General features: G+C 47.0%; 1 protein-coding gene across 2 annotated transcripts in view; it reads right to left on the bottom strand.

Moving 5' to 3' along the window:
- Positions 1 to 20,422, bottom strand: part of asip1 (agouti signaling protein 1) — a 73,304-nt gene extending 52,882 nt beyond the window's left edge. The window contains exon 1 of one of the 2 annotated variants that reach the window (XM_086005857.1): positions 20,335 to 20,422. The gene's annotated coding sequence lies outside the window, so the exon portion shown is untranslated. The other variant, XM_086005858.1, reaches the window with a different exon arrangement.
- Positions 20,423 to 21,954: the final 1,532 nt, after the last annotated feature.

Here is a 21,954-nt window from a genome sequence, read left to right as displayed (position 1 = left end):
TCCCGTGGTACTATTTCGAAGAAGAGCAGGGGAGTTGTTGCCAGTGTCCTGGGACAATATTTATCCCTCAACATCACTAAAAGCAGATTATCCCACATTGATATTTGTGGGAGCTTGCTGTGCGCACATTGGCTGCTGCATTTCCTACATTACATAAGAACATAAGAAATAGGCGCAGGAATAGGCCGCTTGGCCCCTCGAGCCTGCTCCGGCATTCAATAAGATCATGGCTGATCTTGGGCTCAAAGCCACTTTCCAGCCCGCTCCCCATAACCCTTCACTCCCTTACAGTGACTACACTTCAAAAGTACTTCATTGGCTGTAAAGCACATTTGGGACGTCCTGAGGTCGTGAAAGGCGCTATATAAATATATAAATGCTTTCTTTCTTACAGGGTGAAGCCCCACTGGAGCGTCATAGGTTGTTGTGGTGATATCACACCTGAAGCTGAAAACTGAGCTCACGCCAGTTTGATCAGGTTTAGGATTCTGTTTTGGGAGAGTGACCTCGACCTGTTACTCTCCCTCTTTGACACTCGGCACCAGGGTCTGATCTCTGTAGGCCCGCCGGGCTCCACCGTACAATCTAGATACTCAGAAAGCAGATACGCTGAACCGGCTGCCGAGTTTACATTGATAGAGCAGGTGACTTTATCAGACGACAAAACCGTGCGGCTGCATTATCGTATATTTGCCTTCCGTTACACTCCTCTGGTGTAAAAGTGCCTGCAAAATACCGAGCAGAATCGCACAGAGATTCGCGGAAGCTCATCTTGACTTTGGGCAATAGTGTAAGATGGACGATATCAGATTATAGAATCATACAGAACAAAAGGATACCATTCGGCCCATCGTGCCTGTGCCGGCTCTTTGAAAGAGCTCTCCAATTAGTCCCACTCCCCCCTGCTCTTTCCCCACAGCCCTGCACATTTCTCCTATTCAAGTAAATATCCAATTCCCTTTTGAAAGTTACTTCCGCCGCCACTTCAGGCAGTGAATTCCAGATCATAACAACTCGCTGCGTTAAAAAAAATTCTCCTCATTTCTCCCCTGGATTTTTTTTTGCCAATTACAGGAAACTCTCGATTTAAAGACACCTAACCGGAAATCTCTGTTAACCGGCAAAATTCAGGAGTAGGTTCAGGTAAGTTTTACTTCATATTAGTGGCCGTCCCTGGATCTGTGGCCGTGTAACCGGGGTTCCTGCACCTGTTGCTAAGCAACAGGGACGCTTGGTCTGTGGCTGGGTTCTTGCACCTGTTGCTAAGCAACAGGGAAGCCTGGATTTGTTGCTGTGTACGGAGCTCTCGTACCTTTTAACTATACCTCTCTGTAATCCGGACTTTTTGATAAACCGGCACCACGCCGGTCCCGTCGGTGCCGGATAATAAATCGTTTCTTGTATCTAAAATTTGTGTCCTCTGGTTATCGCCCTTCCTGCCAGTACATGCTGTATGAACTGAACACCCGCTGATGATCAGTGCCGTACAGAATATAACCACTCGGGTCACAACTCACAACCGCTGTTAGCAGCCTCACACCCAATGCCTCTTGTGGCTCACACAGCCGACAATCCATGTGGGAAATGCGTCACCTTCCTCCCCATCCGCTCTATTTCTGTCTGACTATAACGTGGCAGAACTACAGCACAGATGGACTGTGATCAATGGGAAAACTATTTTTCCCCACGTAACGGGTGGGGCTGGATTCAGATTCTTTTTTTTTTCTATTTTTGCTCCCCAGTTTTCTCCCCATCTCTCCTGAAGGCACTGAGGCTTGCTGGGGTCCGTTTGCACAGGCGCTGGCTCTCCTCCAGTATATCATCCAGGTGGCTGTTTCACATGTCTGAGCCTAGACGGTGAGTATTCAACTGTGGGGGGGCCTCACAGCCAAGTCTGATCCTGGTCTCACCTGAAGTCTAGACAAGCACCTTTTCTAGCAGTGGTCACTGGGCAGTGATCAGGAGAAGGAATAGGTTGATTTAACTTGTACTGTTGCTGCTCATTGAAAGCCATAACCAGAATAAAGTGGTGATTCACAACCATAACCTAGCACCCAAAGGGTAAGTTAGTCTACTGTTTCAAAATTGTGTGCTGGGTCAAAATCCTGGAACTCCCTCCCTAACTGCACTGTGGGAGTACCTTCACCACACGGACTGCAGCGGTTCAAGAAGGCGGCTCGCCACCACCTTCTCGAGGGCAATTAGGGATGGGCAATAAATGCTGGCCTTGCCAGCGAGGCCCACATCCCCATGAATGAATAAAAAAAAGAGGAAAAATTCAGTTGGTTTGCGCCTCCTGTTAGCGCCTTAAGAGGGCGCGAATGGGGCGCAAAGCAACTAGCGCCTGGGCGAGACGATATCTGCACCTCTCGCAGAATTGACCGGACATTTTGCGGCGGCGCTAAACAATACCGCCCGATTTCCTGCGCAGGCAGATCTTGATGTCATTTGAGCGTGCAACGTCCTTGGGGTGCCCCGGAATGGAAATTGAGTGGCGCCCCCCTCCTTTCCGCCTGGCGCTACCAACGACAGGTAGACTGGAACGCTTCCCAGTCGCTGTGGGGCTGGGGGGGGGCGCTATTTAAAGGGGGCTCTTCCTGGCTTTTTCTGTGGTAGACATTTTTGCACCACTCGTTCTGAGAGAGAGAGAGAGAGAGATTTTGAGAGAGAGAGAAAGAGAGACTTCTGCATTGAGTCAACGCTGTCTGAAATAGTTTTGGCTTCTGACCATAACTTTGCAGGTACTTTGGTTTTTGACCTTCATTACTTTGATTGCCAAGATACTATGGGGGCTGCAATGAATGGGGGCGTCGTCCTGCGCCAGCAGAATCGGAGGCCACAGAGACGCAGAGAGAAAGTGGCAATCATGGCCAGACGGAGGAGGGCCAACAGGCCTCTGTACAGGAGACCTTACCCTCCCAGGGTATTTCGCCAACAATTCTCCTACATTAATATGTCTGAGGAGCAGTGTTAGCGAAGGCTGCGTTTCAGCAAGGAGGTGGTCACTGAGCTCTGCCACCTGCTGCAGCCAGATCTGCAGCCTCAACTGAGGACCAGGACGTCTCTGTCGATGGCAGTGAAGATAACAGTGGCTCTCAACTTTTATGCCACCGGCTCATTTCAATCAGCTACTGGGGACATCGCCAATATCTCCCAGTTCGCGGTGCATTGCTGCAGCCGTCAGGTCACAAATGCCCTCTATAAAAGGAGAGAGTACATCTCTTTCCCCATGACCCGAGACAAGCAGCAAGAACGTGCAATGGGCTTTGCTAGGATAGCGGGCTTCCCCATGGTGCAGGGCGCCATTGACGCATGTGGCTTTGCCAGCAATGCTACCCCACCTCCCTTTCCTTTTTGCCTATCTTTCCTGAATATTGAATACCCCTGGATGTTGAGTTCCCAGCCTTGTCCACCCTGGATCCATGTTTCCGTAATCCCAATCAAATCATATTCGTTTACCTCTATTTGCGCAGCTAATTCATCCACCTTATTACGAATGCTCCTCGCATTAAGACACGAAGCCTTCAGGCTTGTTTTTTTAACGCTCTTAGACCTATTAGAATTATTATTTACTGTGGCCATGTTTGATTTAAACAGTTGATTTCTCTGACTGCCACTTTTGTTTTTCTCCTTCCTATCTTTTGCTTTTATCCTTGTTTCCCTTTCCTTTGCCTCCCTGCTCAGAAACATAGAAACATAGAAGATAGGAGCAGGAGTAGGCCATTCGGCCCTTCGAGCCTGCTGCGCCATTTGAGATCATGGCTGATCATCCAAATTCAGTACCCTGTCCCTGCCTTCTCCCCATATCCCTTGATCCCTTTAGCCTTAAGAAATATATCCAACTCCTTCTTGAATATATTTAATGAACTGGCCTCCACCGCCCTCTGTGGCAGAGAATTCCACAGGTTCACCACTCTCTGGGTGAAGAAATTCCTCCTCATTTTAGTCCTAAATGGCTTACCCCTTATCCTTAGACTATGACCCCTGGTTCTGGACTCCCCGGTCATCAGAAACATCCTTCCTGTATCTAGTCTGTCCAGACCTGACAGAATTTTATAGGTTTCGATGAGATCCCCTCTCAATCTTCTAAACTCCAGTGAGTATAAGCCCAATCGACACAATCTCTCCTCATACGTCATTCCTGCCAACCCAGGTATCAGCCTGGTGAATCTTCGCTGCACTCCCTCCATGGCAAGAACATCCTTCCTCAGATAAGGCGACCAAAACTGCACACAATACTCAAGGTGTGGTCTCACCAAGGCCCTGTACAACTGCAGCAAGACATCCTTGTTCCTGTACTCGAACCCTCTTGCTACGAAGGCCAACATACCATTTGCCTTCTTAACCGCCTGCTGCACCTGCATGCTTATTTTAGTTTAAACCCTCCCCCAGAGCACTAGCTCCACTTTCCTGCACTATCCCCATATCCCTGGATTCCCTTAGTATCCAAAAATCCATCGCTCTCTGTCTTGAATATACTCAACGACTGAGCCTCCACAGCCCTCTGGGGTAGAGAATTCCAAAGATTCACCGCCCTTTGAGTGAAGAAATTCCTCCTCATCTCAGTCCTAAATAGTAAACCCCTTATTCTCAGTCTATGCCTCCTAGTTCTGGACTCCCCAGCCAGGGGAAACAGCCTCCCAGCATCCACCATGTCAAGCCCCTTAAAAATGTTATATGTTTCAATGAGATAAAGAGAAGGTATTTTCCCTGGAGATTAAATGGTAAGTTATTCATTAGCTTGAATGGGTCATTGAAAAAGACCTCACATTCATTGAGTTGGTCAACTCATTGATCCCTGTCTGTCTGCGCAGTGAGAGATAATGAAAAGCAGAACCTGTGACACAAGCTGAGAACGAGAGAGGCTCTTTTCAAACACAGGAAGGCTGCGAGTGCAGTCAGGTGTTGTTAAAAGGAAAGCTGAGAGGGCTTTCGCTGAAGTGAAGAGGTTAGAAATGCTGAAGGACAGTTCAAAGCCATCTTGTTTAAGCCAAATAAAATGACCCACTGATCACCCTTATTGCTCACTCAAGATATAGGCATCTGCGGGAGAACGGACAAGCTGATGTTTCAGGTGTGGAGTCTTCCTGCATTCTGACAAAGGGTCTACGCCTGAAACATTGGGCCGGATATTCCGATCCCCACGGGTGGGTACGAGCTGTGTATACACTCGTAGGGACATCGGAAATGCTGGTTTCAGGCATGCGAAGCGCATGTGCTGAAAACCGGCATTTCCGATCTGTGAAGAATCCTCTTGACAGATCCTCCGCCTGCCCTGGAGAAGGGCCTCTGCGGGGGGAGAGTTCCGCTTTCTGCACAACCTCCGCCCGCAGAAAACCCTTAGAAATCTTACACCTGGTAAAAGTGTAAGGCCTGCTTTTACCAGCGTAAGAGTTTAAAAAAATGTTTTCACTCGTTTATAATTTTAAAATACTTTTTAAAAAGGTAAGTTTATTTTTAGCCCTATAAAAAACTTTAATTATTTTTTTCAAAAAATTAAATTTTTGTTTAAAATATAATTTATTGTAATTTCAACTTATTTTAAAAATGTGATGGCTTTTTAAAAAATGTATTTAATGTTTTCGTGTTTTTGGGGTGATCTCCATTCATATATTTGACGGGTCTATCTGTCAAGTGTATGAATGGAGATTCCCTTCTCCTATTGGCTCCCCATGGCCCACGTGATCCCAGGGACGCTTGCGAACCGCCTGCGCCCCCGGGATACCTGGGCCCTGTGCATTTCGAGTGTGGAGAGGCCCAGGATCGGAAATGTCTGGACCTCGGGAGCCCTCAGGTATGGGCGTAGATTTTTTCCAGATCGGAGGCCTCTGCACGCAGGAAGCCTCCGATCGGAAAATACGGGCCCATTTGACTTGTCTGTAATAAAGTCAGCTCACATTTCTAGTGGCTGTGAATCCACATGCCCTTTAATTTAAACTTTAATTGGCACAAAACTGTTAATCTCATTCAGATTAGATCTGGTTAGTCAGGGAATGGAAGAATGTTGTACTTAGTGCTGCAACACCCCCCCACCTCAGCTCATCCGCTGCTGAAATCTTCATCCATGTCATTGTTACCTCTAGACTTGACTATTCCAACGCACACCTGGCTGGCCTCCCACATTCCACCCTACGTAAACTTGAGGTCATCCAAAACCCGGCTGCCCGTGTCCTAACTCGCACCAAGTCCCATTCGCCCATCACCACCTGTGCTCGCTGACCTACACTGACTCCCAGTTAAGCAACACCTCAATTTTAAAATTCTCATTCTCCTTTTCAAATCCCTCTGTGGCCCTCGCCCCCTCCTCCCTATCTCTGTAATCTCCTCTAGCCCTACAACCCCTCCGAGATCTCTGTGGCTCCACTGCGTGCTATTTGGCTGCACTGGCCCCGATCGAGCAAGGGAAGAGGGAGAAACGGCGTTTCTGCTGCCGGGTCGGGTGCGCCGATCCGGTCTTCCGTCATTAACTTCGGGAAGGAACCTCGGATCTCCTCCGGGTCAATGAGAGGTGAAAGGACTTGCTGAGCTGAGGAGGGCAGTACCAAGCCTGTGTGACTGGGCCTTTGTTGTGTGGTACTTTGTCAAATGCCTTTTTAAAGTCCATATACATAACATCAACCGCACGATCTTCATCAATCCTCTCCATTACTTCATCAAAGAACTCAATCAAGTTAGTCAAACACAATTTGCCTTTAACAAATCTATGCTGACTTTCAGTTATTAGCCCATACTTTGTTAAATGCCAATTCATTTTGTCCCAGATTGTTGACTCTAAGGGCTCGATTTTCCAAGCCCCGAGGAGGCGGGTTTGGAGGCGGGAGTGGTGGGAAAATTGCAGAATCAGCGGGCAGGGACCCATCCCGCCCCCAACCCGCCTCCGTGCCAATGTCCCAGGAGGCGGGTACCCGACCTGTGCTGGGAGCCGCCTCCCCGAGGCGGGAAGGGGATTAGTGCCAATTAACTGCCTGTTAACAGGTAGTTAACAGGCAGTTTTTTGCCTAATCCCTATTTTTAGCCCTGAAGTGTGGGCTGTCCGATGGCTCTGAACCACGTCAAGTTAGCGAGGCGGGCCGTCGGTCTGCAGGGGTTGAGATGTCCGTTGTGCAGGTGAGTGATGGGTGCATGTGTGCAGAGGTAAGTGTGTGAGGTAAGTGTAAAGTGTTTTAATAAGTTTTACTTACCTTTACTTTCTCCTGCAGGCTTCCTTCCTTCAGTTCTCGGGAGTCCCTCAGCTCACCGGCACAGAAAGCAGAATGGCCGCTGAAATGTGAAAAGCTGCAGCCTCTGCTTTCTGGTCTGGAGAGATCTCTAACTGAGTCTGAGTAGAAGGACTCGAGTTAGAAGACAGATTGTCAGTGTTTGACAGCTTCACAGATTAAATGTCAATCGCTGACATCACCAGTAACCAGGTGTCCCTTAATTGGCCTGCTGAGCCCGCTGGGCGGGCTTAACAAGGTCAATCAAGGGAAAATAGCGTGGGTTGGCCACAAGTCGATGGAGGCGGGACTACAACCCAAAAAGTGGGAGTCCCGCCTCCAAAAGCTCCCCATTGACAAAATCGAGCCCTAAATGTTTTCCCACCTCTGACATTAGGCTGACTGGCCTGTAGTTGCTGGGTTTATCCCTCTGCCCCCTTTTTTAAACAGGGGTGTAATATTTGCAATCTTCCAGACCTTTGGCGACACCCCCATATCCAAGGAGGATTGGAAGATTGTGGCCAGAGCCTCCGAAATTTCCACCCTCACTTCCCTCAGTAAACTAGGATGCACCTGGTGACTTTTCTACTTGGAGGACTTCCAACCTTTTAAATACCTCCTCTTCATCTATTTTTATTCTATCCAATATCGCTACGGCCTCCTCCTTTACTGTCACATTGACTGCATCCTCTTCTCTAGTGAAGACAGATGCAAAGTATCAATTTAGTACCTCCGCCATGCTCTCTGTCTCCACAAGAAGATCTCCTTTTTTGGTCCCTATTCGGCCCCACTCTTCCTCCTGACTGGGTCCACCATGTCCTCCTGACTGGGCCCACCATGTCCTCCTGACTGGGCCCACCATGTCCTCCTGACTGGGCCCACCATGTCCTCCTGACTGGGCCCACCATGTCCTCCTGACTGGACCCACCATGTCCTCCTGACTGTGCCCACCATGTCCTCCTGACTGGGCCCACCATGTCCTCCTGACTGGGCCCACCATGTCCTCCTGACTGGACCCACCATGTCCTCCTGACTGGACCCACCATGTCCTCCTGACTGGACCCACCATGTCCTCCTGACTGGGTCCACCATGTCCTCCTGACTGGGCCCACCATGTCCTCCTGACTGGGTCCACCATGTCCTCCTGACTGGACCCACCATGTCCTCCTGACTGGGTCCACCATGTCCTCCTGACTGGGCCCACCATGTCCTCCTGACTGGGTCCACCATGTCCTCCTGACTGGGCCCACCATGTCCTCCTGACTGGGCCCACCATGACCTGGCTGCGCTCATCATGGCCTCCTAAGTAGGCCTGCAATTGCACTGGCAATCCCGAAGCTGAATCCTGGATATATAACATTCTGTCACATTGTTAGATATGCCAACTTGCCTTATTTATTACAGAGCCTCTGAGTTTGCAATTTGAATTTCCACATGTGTGGGAAGAGGTTTGGAGCATGTGACTCACACAATCCCTTCCCAGTCCGGTATCCTAACCCTGGAGCCTTGCAGCCTGCAGCCACCTTAAGGTGCCTGCAGCTGTTCACCAGTTGCTCAGTTTGATGTGTATAATCTGGTGTGCTACTGAGCTATAAAGACCAGAAAAGTCCCGGTTTTGATCCTTGGTCTGTGCCGGGATAGCTCACAGAATCACAGAATCTACAGTGCAGATAGAGGCCATTTCAGCCCATCGAGCCTGCACCGACACATATCCCACCCTATCCCCGTAACCCCACGTATTTAATCCCCTAACACTAAAGGTCAATTTATCATAGCCAAATCAACCTAACCCGCACATCTTTGGACTGTGGGAGGAAACCGGAGCACCCGGAGGAAACCCACGCAGACACAGGGAGAATGTGCAAACTCCACACAGACAGTCGCCCGAGGCCAGATTTGAACCCGGGTCCCTGGCGCTGTGAGGCAACAGTGCTAACCACTATGCCACCGTGCCCCCCAGCTGATCTCAACCACTGAAATTGGGACCGACACTCCTTTGCTATGCAGGGGGGATGTGGGGGAGGGGATATCAGCCAAGATTCCCACCCCTGATCACGATGCAGTGACCCCGGCTGGATAAGGCATGCGCGTGCATGACGGGTTCTGTTGCAATACCCTTCATGATTAAATAGCCTGCCAACATTCGATGCCTGGGCTCACTTGTGGAGAATGGCACTCAGGCAAGATGCAAGGGTGCACAGAAGGGCATCCAGTTAGCACACCGAGCATCCAGTTGCACTTTCAAGAGAGGAGGGAGAACATTTTTGGAACGGCTTGTGAATAATGGGTTCCCGGAAGTGATCGGAAATCGGCGATCCATCAGATAATTACACAGAATAAAGCTTCAGCACTTTATATCTGGCATTGCAGCCCTGAGATTAGCAACATAAGAACAGGAGGAGGCCATTCAGCCCCTCAAGCCTGTTCTGCCATTTAATTAGATCATGGCTGATCTGTACCTGAACTCCATTTACTTGCCTTCAAACCAGCCTTGAAATCATTCCGCTATTTAACCAAACCCTCCCGCTGGGATCAGATAGGCTGCCATCAATGAAAAGTCAAATCAGGACAATCCAATCCCGTCTGTTTGCCGCCAGACCAGTTAGGTTAAAATTGCCCCCAATGTCTAACTTGAGCGATGAGACGAGACTGGAGAAACTTTTCAGCCTGCAAGGAGGCATCTGGCATATGATCTGATGGAGATACTTAAGATAGTAGTTAACAGATTGGAAAAGTAAATTTTACTTTAAATTAGGTCGTGAGAGTAGGACAAGGGAACATAGATCCAAGCAAGTAAAAGGTGTCATTAGGACTAATATTAGGATATCCTTCTTCACACAAGGAGTGACCAGCATATGACATAGACCTCTAGGCAGAGCAACAGAGGTGAAAACCCTAAACTCAGTTAAGCAGCAATTGGACACTGAAATGGGAGACTTTAGGAATCTTTCTGGATAGATGAACCAAGATGGGCCGAGTGGCCTTCTTCATCTGTAACTCTATTGTAACGATCTTGTGACTAGTTTGACGTTACGTGAATGACTTTCTGAGTTCCGAGCCCCTCTCTGTCCAGCAAAAAAAATCTTTTTTTTATATTGTTCTTTGCTTGTTTTTTTGTTTTTCATACAGACCCCAGCATCTGCAACATTTGACCCCTGGTGACCCCACCTCATTGTTCTTTGATGTAATGTTTTCCTGACTGACCTGTTTGGACACAATCCACACCTTTGATTGCTGTGATTATCTCTCTGCCGAGGTGGGATAAAGGGCAGTTAGAAAGATTACCTGTAATCATCTGGCAGTGTTCTCTGACTATATATGCTGTGCCTATATGCATCTCTTCACTTCACCTGATGAAGGAGCAGCACTCCGAAAGCTTGTGATTTCAAATAAAGCTATTGGACTATAAACTGGTGTTGTGTGACTTCTCTCTCTGTCGGCAGTGAGGTGGGCTGTCTGTGTCCTTCATGTGCGACTACTGTGGGACTTTCCTCCTCACAAGATGATTTACAGCCATGATACATCGCTGAGGGGTTAACTAGCAGACAATCTCTACATTCAGTAAATATACTCAACAACAATATATGTAAAAGTGGGCACCAAAATAATTTGAACTCTATTTGCAAGCTGATCTCAGGAAGTTATTTTACGTCTGTTTAAACCGATTAACACTTAGCCTACCCATAATTTTGAGTTTATTTTACGCATGACTGTAAATTTATAAAGTTGCAGATTTGGGACTATTCAGCTAATGCGCAACTAAGGCTTCGCTGGTCTTTGCGATATTTTCCCTTTTAATTTTAGCAGCAGAATGCAAACGCCATTTTAATTTTAAATTTAAAAAAAAACCTCTAGCCGCTGAGATATTTTTATTGAGAAGCCCCGGTGAAGGCCCAAGGCTGGTAGTTCATGATCAAAGTTGAAAGAGAATATGATAGATGAGGTAAGTCAAGCAGTGGTTAGCTGACGGTAAGCTTAGTGTTTCAAAACCTGTAGATTATCGGCAAGAAAGAATTTGCGGTTATATAGTGCCTTTCATGTCCTCAGGAAGCTCAGAAGTGCTTCACAGTCAATGATTTACTTTTGAAATGTAGTCAGTGCTGTTTTGCAGGCCAATAGAGCAGTCAGCTCTAGCTTGTGCACAGCAAGATCCCACTAACAACACTGAGATGAATGACTAATTAATCTGTTTCGGTGGTGTCGATTAAGGGATGGATTTTTGTCAGGGCACCTGGTGAACTCCCCAATCTTCCTCCAAAAAGTGCCTGAGTGTAACATCTCATCCACAAGACGGACCTCGAACAGTGCAGCATTGCCTTTGTTCTGCGCTGAAGTACCAGCCATTAATTACTGGAGGAACAGGATTTTCATTGGGCCGTGGAGTCGGGATTGGAGGCGTGGGGGGGGGGGGTTAAAATCCCAAAATCAGGGGTCCCGACCCCATCCCACACCCAACCCGCCTCCATGCCAGTTTCAAAGGAGGCGGGTACCTGCCCCGCACTGGGACCCGCCTACCCGAGGCGGGAAGGGATTAGTGCCAATTAACTGCCTGTTAACAGGCAGTTTTTAGCCTAATCCCTATTTTTACTGCTGAAGTGTGGGATTCCCAATGGCTCCAAACCACGGCAAGTTTGCGAGGCCGGCCATCGGGTTGAAGGACTTGGAGGGTTCGAGATGTCGGTGTTCAGGTGAGTGATGGGTGCATGAGTGCAAAGGTAAGTGTGTTTAAAGAAGTTTAAATTACCTTTTCTTACCTTTTCAGCCTTCCTTCCTTTAGGACCCGGGAGTCCCTCATCTCACCAGCACAGAAAGCAGAATGGCTGCGAACTGTCAAAAGTGACAGCCTTCAGCTTTCTGTGCAGGAGAGATTTCTAACTGAGTCTGTGGAGAAGGACTCAGGTTAGAAGTAAGACTGTCAGTGTTTGACAGCTTCAAACAGCTGTGAAACGCTGATATTTCATCTGTCAACACCTCTTGACAGATGAAATTTCAGTCTGTGACGTCACCTGTTGCTGGGTGGCCATTAATTGGCCTGCTGGCCCGCTGGGCGGGCTCAGCAAGGTCAATCAAGTTAAAATCGTGTGGATTGGCCACATCTCGATGGAGGCGGGACTACAACCCTGAAAGTTGTAGTCCCGCCTCCGACCCGACTCCTGAATGAAAATCCAGCCCAAGGGTTCTATCAACTGCTCCAGGTTAAGACTTGAGGGACGAGAGAAGCCTGAGGGAGGCAATGAATGCCAGTCCCTGGAGAGAATGAGTTAGAGTAGGAGACAGTGCGATGAGTCTTGATTTCAGCACAGTGATGACACAGGGAGCAGCAAGAGCCTGCAAGCACAATACATTCGAAGTTTAGGAGGAGTAACAGAGAAAAGTTTATAGAAGTATTACCCAATCTAGCGGCGATAGAATGGGGAAGGATAAGAAAAGCTATGATGGAGAGAGAGAGAGAAACTGGAGACTAGTGAGTGAATACCTACAAGTCAACAAGCTTTTTCTTACACGTCCAGGAGTGAGACAGAGGTGCGAGGAGAGTCACCCCAGGATATAGGAGCAGCATTCAAGTAATGGAATGACTTGTACTTCATAAACAGTGAAGAATTTACAGTTTGTGTTGCTCGCACATTTAGGACTCAGTGCTTTCAACAGTGTTTCAATCTTCAGCGAGCAGTATCATCTCTTCGAAGTTGGTGATGTATTGCTGCGGCTCGAACTGGAATGTTCTTAAGCAAAGAGGGGAGAGAGAAAGAAAGGGGGAAATATTTCCACCCACTCACCCTCTCCCACAAAGATCTTAACAGAATTGTTAACCATACAGCAGGTACCGCAGTTAACTAGTCCCCCGGATGGCTTAAATAGTAAGAGGGAAAAATTCAGTTGTTTGCGCCTCCCGTTAGCACCTTAAGAGGGCGCTAATGGGGCGCAAAGCAACTAGCGCCCGGGTGCGGCGATGTTAGCGCTGCTTGCGAGATTAACTAGACATTTTGTGGTGGCGCTAAACACTACTGCCACGATCACCTGCGCCGGCAGATCGTGACATTAGTTGAGTGCACAACGCCCTGGTAGCGCCCCGGACCGGATATTGAGTGGCGCCCCCTGCCTTACCGCCTGCCGCTAGCAATGACAGGTTGAGGGGAGCGTTTTGCAGTCAGGAAGGGACTGGGGGAGCGCTATTTAAAGGCGACCGCTTCCTGCCTTTTGTTGTCGGTGACATTTTTGCACCACGCATTCTGAGAGAGAGAGAGAGACTTCTGGAGAGATTCAACGCTGTGTGAAGGAGTTTTGGGTACTGAGCAGCACTTTGCAGGTTTATTTTGATTTACCCTTCCTTGCTTCGCCAGCGCTCTGAGGTAGCGCCTCGCTCTTCGGCCTTTGCGCTTTAAGACAGGTGTGAAGCGCCTGATTTAGCGCTCCAATCACCTCCAGGGGCAATAAAAGCCAAGTTTGCCGTCGGAGGCAATAATTAGCGCCAGGCACTAAACTTTGCGCACGGCTGATAATGGCGCTCCAAACGGGGCGATACTGAATTTTTCCCCCTAAGTGCGCTGCTCTGTGCAGCAGTGAGGCACACAGACCTGGAGGCTCCCAGGTTAGTAAGGAGTTGTCTGATCTCAGCTAGGGTATTTGGAGCACTGTGACGAGGGAAGGAAAGATCAGCCGGCATGCCCACTGCTGCTCGCTTTCCCAAAGACCTCACATTGGGTGAGGACATCACCGGTCTTGACTGTCATTACCGCCAGTGGCTGAATAACTTCAGTAATAAAAAATTAAAAATTCAGTATCGCCCCATTTGGGGCACCATTATCGGCCGTGCGCAAAGTTTAGCGCCTGGCGCTAATTATCGCCTCCGACGGCAAACTGGCTTTTATCGCCCCTGGAGGTGATTGGAGCGCTAAGTCAGGCGCTTCACACCTGTCTTAAGGCGCAGAGGCCGAGGAGCGAGGCGCTACCTCACAGCGCTGGCGAAGCAAGGAAGGGCAAATCAAAATGAACCTGCAAAGTGCTGCTCAGTACTCAAAACTCCTTCACACAGCGTTGAATCTCTCCAGAAGTCTCTCTCTCTCTCAGAATGCGTGGTGCAAAAATGTCACCAACAAAAAAAGGCAGGAAGCGGTCGCCTTTAAATAGCGCTCCCCCAGTCCCTTCCTGACAGCATAACGCTCCCCTCAACCTGCCGTTGCTAGCGGCAGGCGGTAAATCTATCTAGATTTCGACTTGGAGAATAGGTACATTGGTGAGGAGCTGGCACCAGTAGAATCATAGCCCAGTGTGAGTCAGTACTTTCTAAGGGAGGGAAACTGGAGGGAAAAACAAAGTGAATTATTAATGGCCAGCAATAGGGAAGCACTCTTGTACTTGAAAAGTGTTGGCATATTGATTCCTGCATTGGTGTCAAGAGGCTGAATAAATCACCGATACAAGAGCACTGAGAACTGAGTATTGTACAGTATATCCTTGAGTAAAGGCAACTCCGACCCCACCCAAATTCAACCCAGACACCCCCTTAAAAAAACCATGACCTTCCTATAAGATGAGATCCAGTATTACAGTTTCTATCCACCAAAATTCTCATCACCCCGGTTGGCTCACACTCACTGATACATTTGTCTTTGCTTTTTCTTATTCCAACATTGTGTTCCGACTAGTTGTTACTCTCTTTCCCAGCACACATGATATTCAAATGCTGCTTTTCCCTAACAATTTCAGTCCTGCATACCACCGCTGATTTTTAATTTCATTCTTCTGTATCTAACTTGTTGATCGCTTTCTGATTTTAAATTAGCAACAGTTGTTGGACTGAAGCTGGGAGGGAAAGTTCCCATTTAAACAACAACAACTTGTATTTCTATAGCACCTTTAACGTAATAAAACGGCCCAAGGCGCTGCACAGGAGTATTATAAGACAAAATTTGACACTGAGCCACATAAGGAGAAATTAGGGCAGGTGACTAAAAGCTTGGTCAAAGAGGTAGGTTTTAAGGTGCTGAAGGAGGAAAGAGAGGTAGAGAGGCGGAGAAGTTTAGGGAGGGAATTCCAGAGCTTAGGGCCTCAGCAACAGAAGGCACGGCCGCCAAAGGTTGAGCGATTATAATCAGGGATGCTCAAGAGGGCAGAATTAGAGGAGTGCAGATATCTCGGTGGGGGGGGGGGTGATTGTGGGGCTGAAGGAGATTACAGAGATAGGGAGGGGGCGAGGCCATGGAGGGATTTGAAAATAAAGATAAGAATTTAAAAATCGAGGTGTTGCTTAACTGGGAGCCAATGTAGGTCAGCGAGCACAGGGGTGATGGGCGAACGGGACTTGGTGCGGGTTAGGACACGGGCAGCCGAGTTTTAGATGACCTCAAGTTTACGTAGGGTGGAATGTGGGAGGCCAGCCAGGAGTGCGTTGGAATAGTCAAGTCTAGAGGTAACAAAGGCATGGATGAGGGTTTCAGCAGCGAATGAGCTGAGGCAAGGGCGGAGACGGGCGATGTTACGGAGGTGGAAATATGTCTTTGTTATAGCTTGGATATGTGGTCAGAAATAAAAACAGGAAATGCTGGAAATACTCAGCAGATCAGGCAGCATCTGTGGAGGGAGAACCTGAGTTAACGCTTCAGGTCGATGACCTTCCTTGAGAAGTTCATTTCAGGGCCCATCATTGTTCACTTTCTTTGGAGAAACCTGAGGGAAGATATGACCGGTGTATATAACACACCCCATTCCTACCTTTTCCCCCAAACAAGGACATCAATTTCTAGTCTATAATGAAGAAAGTAGCACCTACAAATAGCAAACGTTTTATATTTCAACGTAACTATTTCTGTATGAATACATTTATAATTAGAATACTTTCCATGCCAAACATACAGTGGAGTATTTAAGTGTTGAGGAGGGTGTTTAATCTTTGCTTAATTGTTGCAAAGTTTGAAGATCAGTTTCGAAAAAAAGTAAACCCACAAAACCTTCAACAGCGATTGTGTGAAAAATAACTGAACAAGAGTCAAATTTCCCACGATCGGAGTGATCTACGGGTTCGGTTATGCTGCCACATTCTACAGTGAACTGATTTTAGGCACTCATCGATGTGCAAAGTGCCAGTTTTAAGCAAAGGTGCCGGGCCCTGATCTATAAACACGCTGCAGCCAAGTGGCCCGAGTCCGGCAAATGCTTCCTTAGAAACTGTTGGTTTGCATCGTCTGTGGTATAACTGCCATCCCGTTGCAAAAAAAACCGCCGCGCGTTTCAAAAAGTTGGATTTCCGGCAAACTTCTCAAATGGAAATGATTTTAAAAATGCTTTAAAAAAAAGGGAGGACAGTGATTGCGGCGCTAACTGCTGGGACCTCGTACACCATGTCCAGAGACTGGTTGCTGCCCTTCGCTGTCACTCAGACTGCGGTCCTTAGGCACCGTGACAGGAGCCCACTGAATGTGTCCTCGCCCCCAACACCTATCGGTCTGGGACAGGTAGAACTACAGCCTGAAATAGTGCAACGGTTGCGCCCATGGTCGCTGAAAATCAACTGAATTTTCAGCTACCTCGGAGGTTTTTTTTGTGTCTCTTCAACCCTGGGGAACGGGACGGCAATTACTCTTTTTAAAAATGTAAGAAATCACACAACACCAGGTTATAGTCCAACAGCTTTATTTGAAATCACAAGCTTTCGGAGCGCTGCTCCTTCGTCAGGTGAAGTGGAGAGATGCATAAAAACACAGCTTATATAGTCAGAGAATAATGTCAGATGTTTACAGGTAATCTTTCTAAATGGCAGTTAGAAAGATTACCTGTAAACATCTGACATGATTCTCTGACTATATAAGCTGTGTCTTTATGCATCTCTCCACTTCACCTGACGAAGGAGCAGCGCTCCGAAAGCTTGTGATTTCAAATAAAGCTGTTGGACTATAACCTGGTGGTGTGTGATTTCTTACATTTGTCCACCCCAGTCCAACACCGGCATCTCCACACCACATCTTTTTAAAAAGAGGACGGAACCATTTCATTTCGCATTGCAACTTAATTACTACCTTGCCCCACCAAAAAGACCCAACCCCAGCAGAATTCCTGTCTTTCTCTAATTAACGACTCGCCAACAATGCGCAGACATGCCGAAAAATCATCCAATTTCTGAGAACGCGCTATTGTTAGCGGATTATCAGAATTGAAAACAGTGGTCTTTCGCCAGTTGTTCATTTTTTAAATAAAATGGAATTTCACCTTGTTTGCATTTTAACAAATGGACCCATCAGAATATTCCCATAAGAGGCGAGAATCACCCTAGATTTTTCTCAGCGCTGGTCACCCAATGGACTGGGCGATAGCTGCGCTACATGGTGGAGGTAGGCCCTTTGAGCGGAACATTATCCATTAAAAAAACAAACTTCTATCATATTAGCCTCTTCAAGAAATAACCTCCTCCAGCCCCACAACCCTCGGCGGTCCAGGCGCTCCTCTCATTCCGGCCTCTTGTGCATTCCAGATTGCAATCGCTCCACTATTTCCCCCAGCTGCCAAGACTCTGGAATTCCCCCCGAAACATATCCGCCTGGCTACCTCTCGCTCTCCCTCTCTCTCCACCTTTAAGATGCTCCTCAAAAGCTACCTCTGTGACCAAGCTTTGGTAATAGTCCCAACATCTCCCGTGGTTCAGGGTCACATTTTTTGTTTGTTAATCGCTCCTGTGATGCGCCTTGGGACTTTGAATATTGCTTTAAAGGCGCTATATAAAGGCAAGGGGGGAAAATTCAGTTGTTTGCGCCTTCCGTTAGCACCATAAAAGGGCGCTAATGGGGCACAAAGCAACTAGTGCCCGGGCGCGGCGATATTTGCGCCACTCGCAAAATTAACTAGACATTTTGTGGCTGCACTAAACACTACCGCCACGATCTCCTGCGCCGGCAGATCGTGACGTCAGTCGAGTGCGCAACGCCCCGTTAGCGCCCCGGCCCTGATATTGAGTGTCGCCCCCTGCCTTACCGCCTGCCGCTAGCAATGACAGGTTGAGGGGAGCATTTTGCAGTCAGAAAGGGACTGGGGGAGCGCTATTTAAAGGCGACCGCTTCCTACCTTTTTTTGTCAGTGACATTTTTGCACCACGCATTCTGAGAGAGAGAGAGACTTCTGGAGAGATTCAACGCTGTGTGAAGGAGTTTTGAGTACTGAGCAGCACTTTGCAGGTTTACTTTGATTTGCCCTTCCTTGCTTCGCCAGCACTCTGAGGTAACGCCTCGCTCCTCGGCCTTTGCGCCTTAAGACCGGTGTGAAGCGCCTGATTTAGTGCTCCAATCACCTCCAGGGGCGATAAAAGCCAAGTTTGCCAACAGAGGCGATAATTAGCGCCAGGCGCTAAACTTTGCGCACGGCCGATAACGGCGCCCCAAACGGGGCGATACTGAATTTTTCCCCCAAGTTGTTTCTATGGGAGGTGCAGTAACTGTTGTTACTTAGGAAAGAGCAGCAGCCATTGTGTGCCCAGTCTGATCGCACAAGTAGCAATGGGAAATTAATTTGTTATTTTTGACGAGTGTAATGCTTGCCCGGACAGCGGGCCAACTCTCTCCTTGAATCGTGCCACTGAATCTTTCATCTGCCTGAACCATCTAAAGAGACGCAATTTAATGCCTCATTCGGGCCGATTGGGTCGATTGGGCTTGTACTCGCTGGAGTTTAGAAGAATGAGAGGGGATCTCTTTGAAACTTATAAAATTCTGACAGGACTGAACAGACTAGATGCAGGAAGGATGTTCCCGATGGTCGGGGAGTCCAGAACCAGGGGTCACAGTCTAAGGATAAGGGGTAAGCCATTTAGGACAGAAATGAGGAATTTCTTCACCCAGAGAGTGGTGAACCTGTGGAATTCTCTACCACAGAAGGCAGTAGAGGCCAATACATTAAATATATTCAAGAAGGAGTTGGATATGTTTCTTAAGGCTAAAGGGATCAAGGCGTATGGGGAGAAAGCAGGGACCGGGTACTGAATTTGGACGATCAGCCATGATCACATTGAATGGCGGAGCAGGCTCGAGGGGCCGAATGGCCTACTCCTGCTCCTATCTTCTATGTTTCTATGTATTTAGTCCATAACATGTTCACCAGTGCAGTTTACTCAGTATTCCACTAGACAATGCGCTCAAAAATCGTTGTTTACTTTTTTAAAGTCCATTGTATTCTCCGCATATCTGGACCACCAGAACCCTTTGTTGACTCCAGCATATTGTCGGCAATTTATCCATGTACTTTTGCGCATTGTTTTAATCTAGGGGAGTCGTTTGGGAGACCTTTATTTGAACGAGATGGAACGCAAAGTTTTGTAAAGAACACACCTGGACAGTTGCAAGGGACATTGATGGGCTGGGGCCGAAAGGTTCTAACCGAGCGAGCAGTGATCACAGAGCAGACACACAGGCCAGAGAGAAATGTCCTTTGTTATAAAGTGAAATCGCACCATTTCTTTTACAGCTCGATAAACGTTTTTTGTTACTAGAACACTGCAGATTTATTTTGTCTCGTAAAACCTCAAAATGAAACAAGTTTATATCTAATTAAATACGGATAAAGAAATCCATTTCACGGCAGTCACCTTCTCGCCAATACGAACAGCACCAATTCCTGGTGAAAACGCTTTGTGAGGCCCGGCTAGATGCGATCTCTATTACCAACAAAAAATACTTAAAACGTGTTGGGATTCTCCGACCTTACACTTCCCGAGTCTGTTATGTCGGAACGGATTGACTGAAATCGACAAGCAGCAACCCCCTTCCCCCAAAAATAAAACTTCTTATGATAATTATTATTCTCGTTTCATGAATTTTACATCAAACCAGAAGCCTTGCAAAAAGCACCGGAAAGAAATTTTCTAAATTGAATTCGGAAAGACAAATCACAGCCAGCTAGGAGCTCAAACATTCCTCTACACCACCAATATATAGAATATATACATCAACAAGTTATCTGTGCAGCGAAGTCGTTCATTAAAAAAAAAGAAAAACGTTTTTGTCAAATTTAATTCACCTTCTCGTGGTCTTCTCCAACAGCAAATTACAGCACAAACAGAATCCGAAATGTGTACAGTCTGTGCAAAACCCTGGCTGAATTAATTGCTCCTATACAACAATTCGGGTTGACTCGGGACTGTTTGAAGAGGTTCACCTACCCGTCTAGTGCTGAGTGGAGACTCGCTCTGGGTTCTGGTAATGCACAACCCAGCCTTCTGGGAACGACTTAAATAAACACTTTCTGTCTCCCCCCATTCCACCCCCACCACCCCTCCTCCCCTTCTCAAAATAACCTGGAGGCAGCAGATTGTTGCCCTTTGACCTCTGCTTCTTCCCACTCTCCTCTCGGGATGGGGGGGGGGGGGGGGGGAGATGGCACATTCCTTCCCAACAAAAGGCAAACATTTGGGAATTGGCTGATTGGAGGTCAAGATTCAAAATAGGAGGTTTAAGAAGCTATTCACTGAAGGGTCTGTGTGTGTTTGAAGAGTTCATGAGTTTTAAAAGTTTGACTGGATAATTCGAGTTCTGTTTTTTACATGTGAACAACGTTAGGGGAAGAGGGAGACTGTTCAGGAAAGTGAAAGACTGACAGAGAGAAGGAAAGGCAATTGAGCTTCTGACTTAGCAGGGATTTCTCGAGATACAATTTTGGAAAGGATAAATAACCAATATAATTGCACAGACCTGACAGTTATACTAAATAGCTGTCAAATTAATTATTTTAGCTTTCTTTAAAAAATCGGGTGGGGAGTGGGTGGGTGGTGGTGGGGGCAGGGGTTGTTATTAAACTTGTGCAGCACACATTAACCCTTCGGCGAGCACAGTTTATTTTAGACACAGCCCTGGAGACACCAATTCCCCTGGTTGATGCCCTTCTCTCCTACTTTACAAACACGAACCTTTGGCGTTTCACCTGGATTTCTCTCTCGGTATAAACCCAATTCTAACTGACCTGGACAACACACCGAACTGGATTCACGTACACCAGTGCACGGTCAGGCCGCGTTGCCATTAACTTTCGCCCATCTGCACTAATAGTTAAAAGGGAGCCCCATCGTTTCAAGAACGCTCTTTTGTAATTACTATTTGTAATGTTGGATCCCAGTCCTGCAATTTGACGCTTACACGCACCCCGCGCAGTGCAAAATACATTCGAGTCCAATACGAAAAGTCGAAATTTTGTAAATTCGATTATTTTAACTCCATAAACTTCGAAATTAAGATTGGAACTTTATATTGTACAACAGCGAGAAAAATACAAATAATTGTTTCCTTGTGCAGAAACAGTTTCAAAGTTTGCGAATACCGCTTGTAACTATTAATAGTCAATGAAAAAAACCGATTTCGTTTGTAAACATGAAGTTTTGTATTTTGATGAGTGCATTTTTTGTGTTATTTGTTTTACAAGCTTTTAATATATATATATATGATGAAAATGTTATCATTTACTGCACCAATCGATCCTTTACCCGTTTGCAAACAAATACCCTTTCGAAAGAATGAGTAAAATTAACAAAATAAATGTGGGCGAGTCTCCGAGTTCCATCTCTTGTTAATACAGCGGGTCTATTTCTCATTTCTTGCCGTTTTCAGCCTCACTCTTTTCTCCTGCATTTCCTTCAATTAAAAAAACATTTATTTTTTCACTTGCTGGGAACACATTTTTTATTTTTTTGTCTGTATTTATTTATATTTTTAATGTTCCACTTACACACTAAACGGGAAGTTTATGGGGCTGAAATATTCATTCTCTTAATGGATTTTACTATATCAAT

Source organism: Somniosus microcephalus, chromosome 13 (assembly GCF_052327205.1).
Source record: "Somniosus microcephalus isolate GS21.2 chromosome 13, FLI_Smic_1.0, whole genome shotgun sequence".
In the NCBI taxonomy this organism is placed as follows: domain Eukaryota; kingdom Metazoa; phylum Chordata; class Chondrichthyes; order Squaliformes; family Somniosidae; genus Somniosus; species Somniosus microcephalus.
Note: the sequence above shows the minus strand (reverse complement) of the source record. Positions and strands in the feature narration are given on the sequence as shown.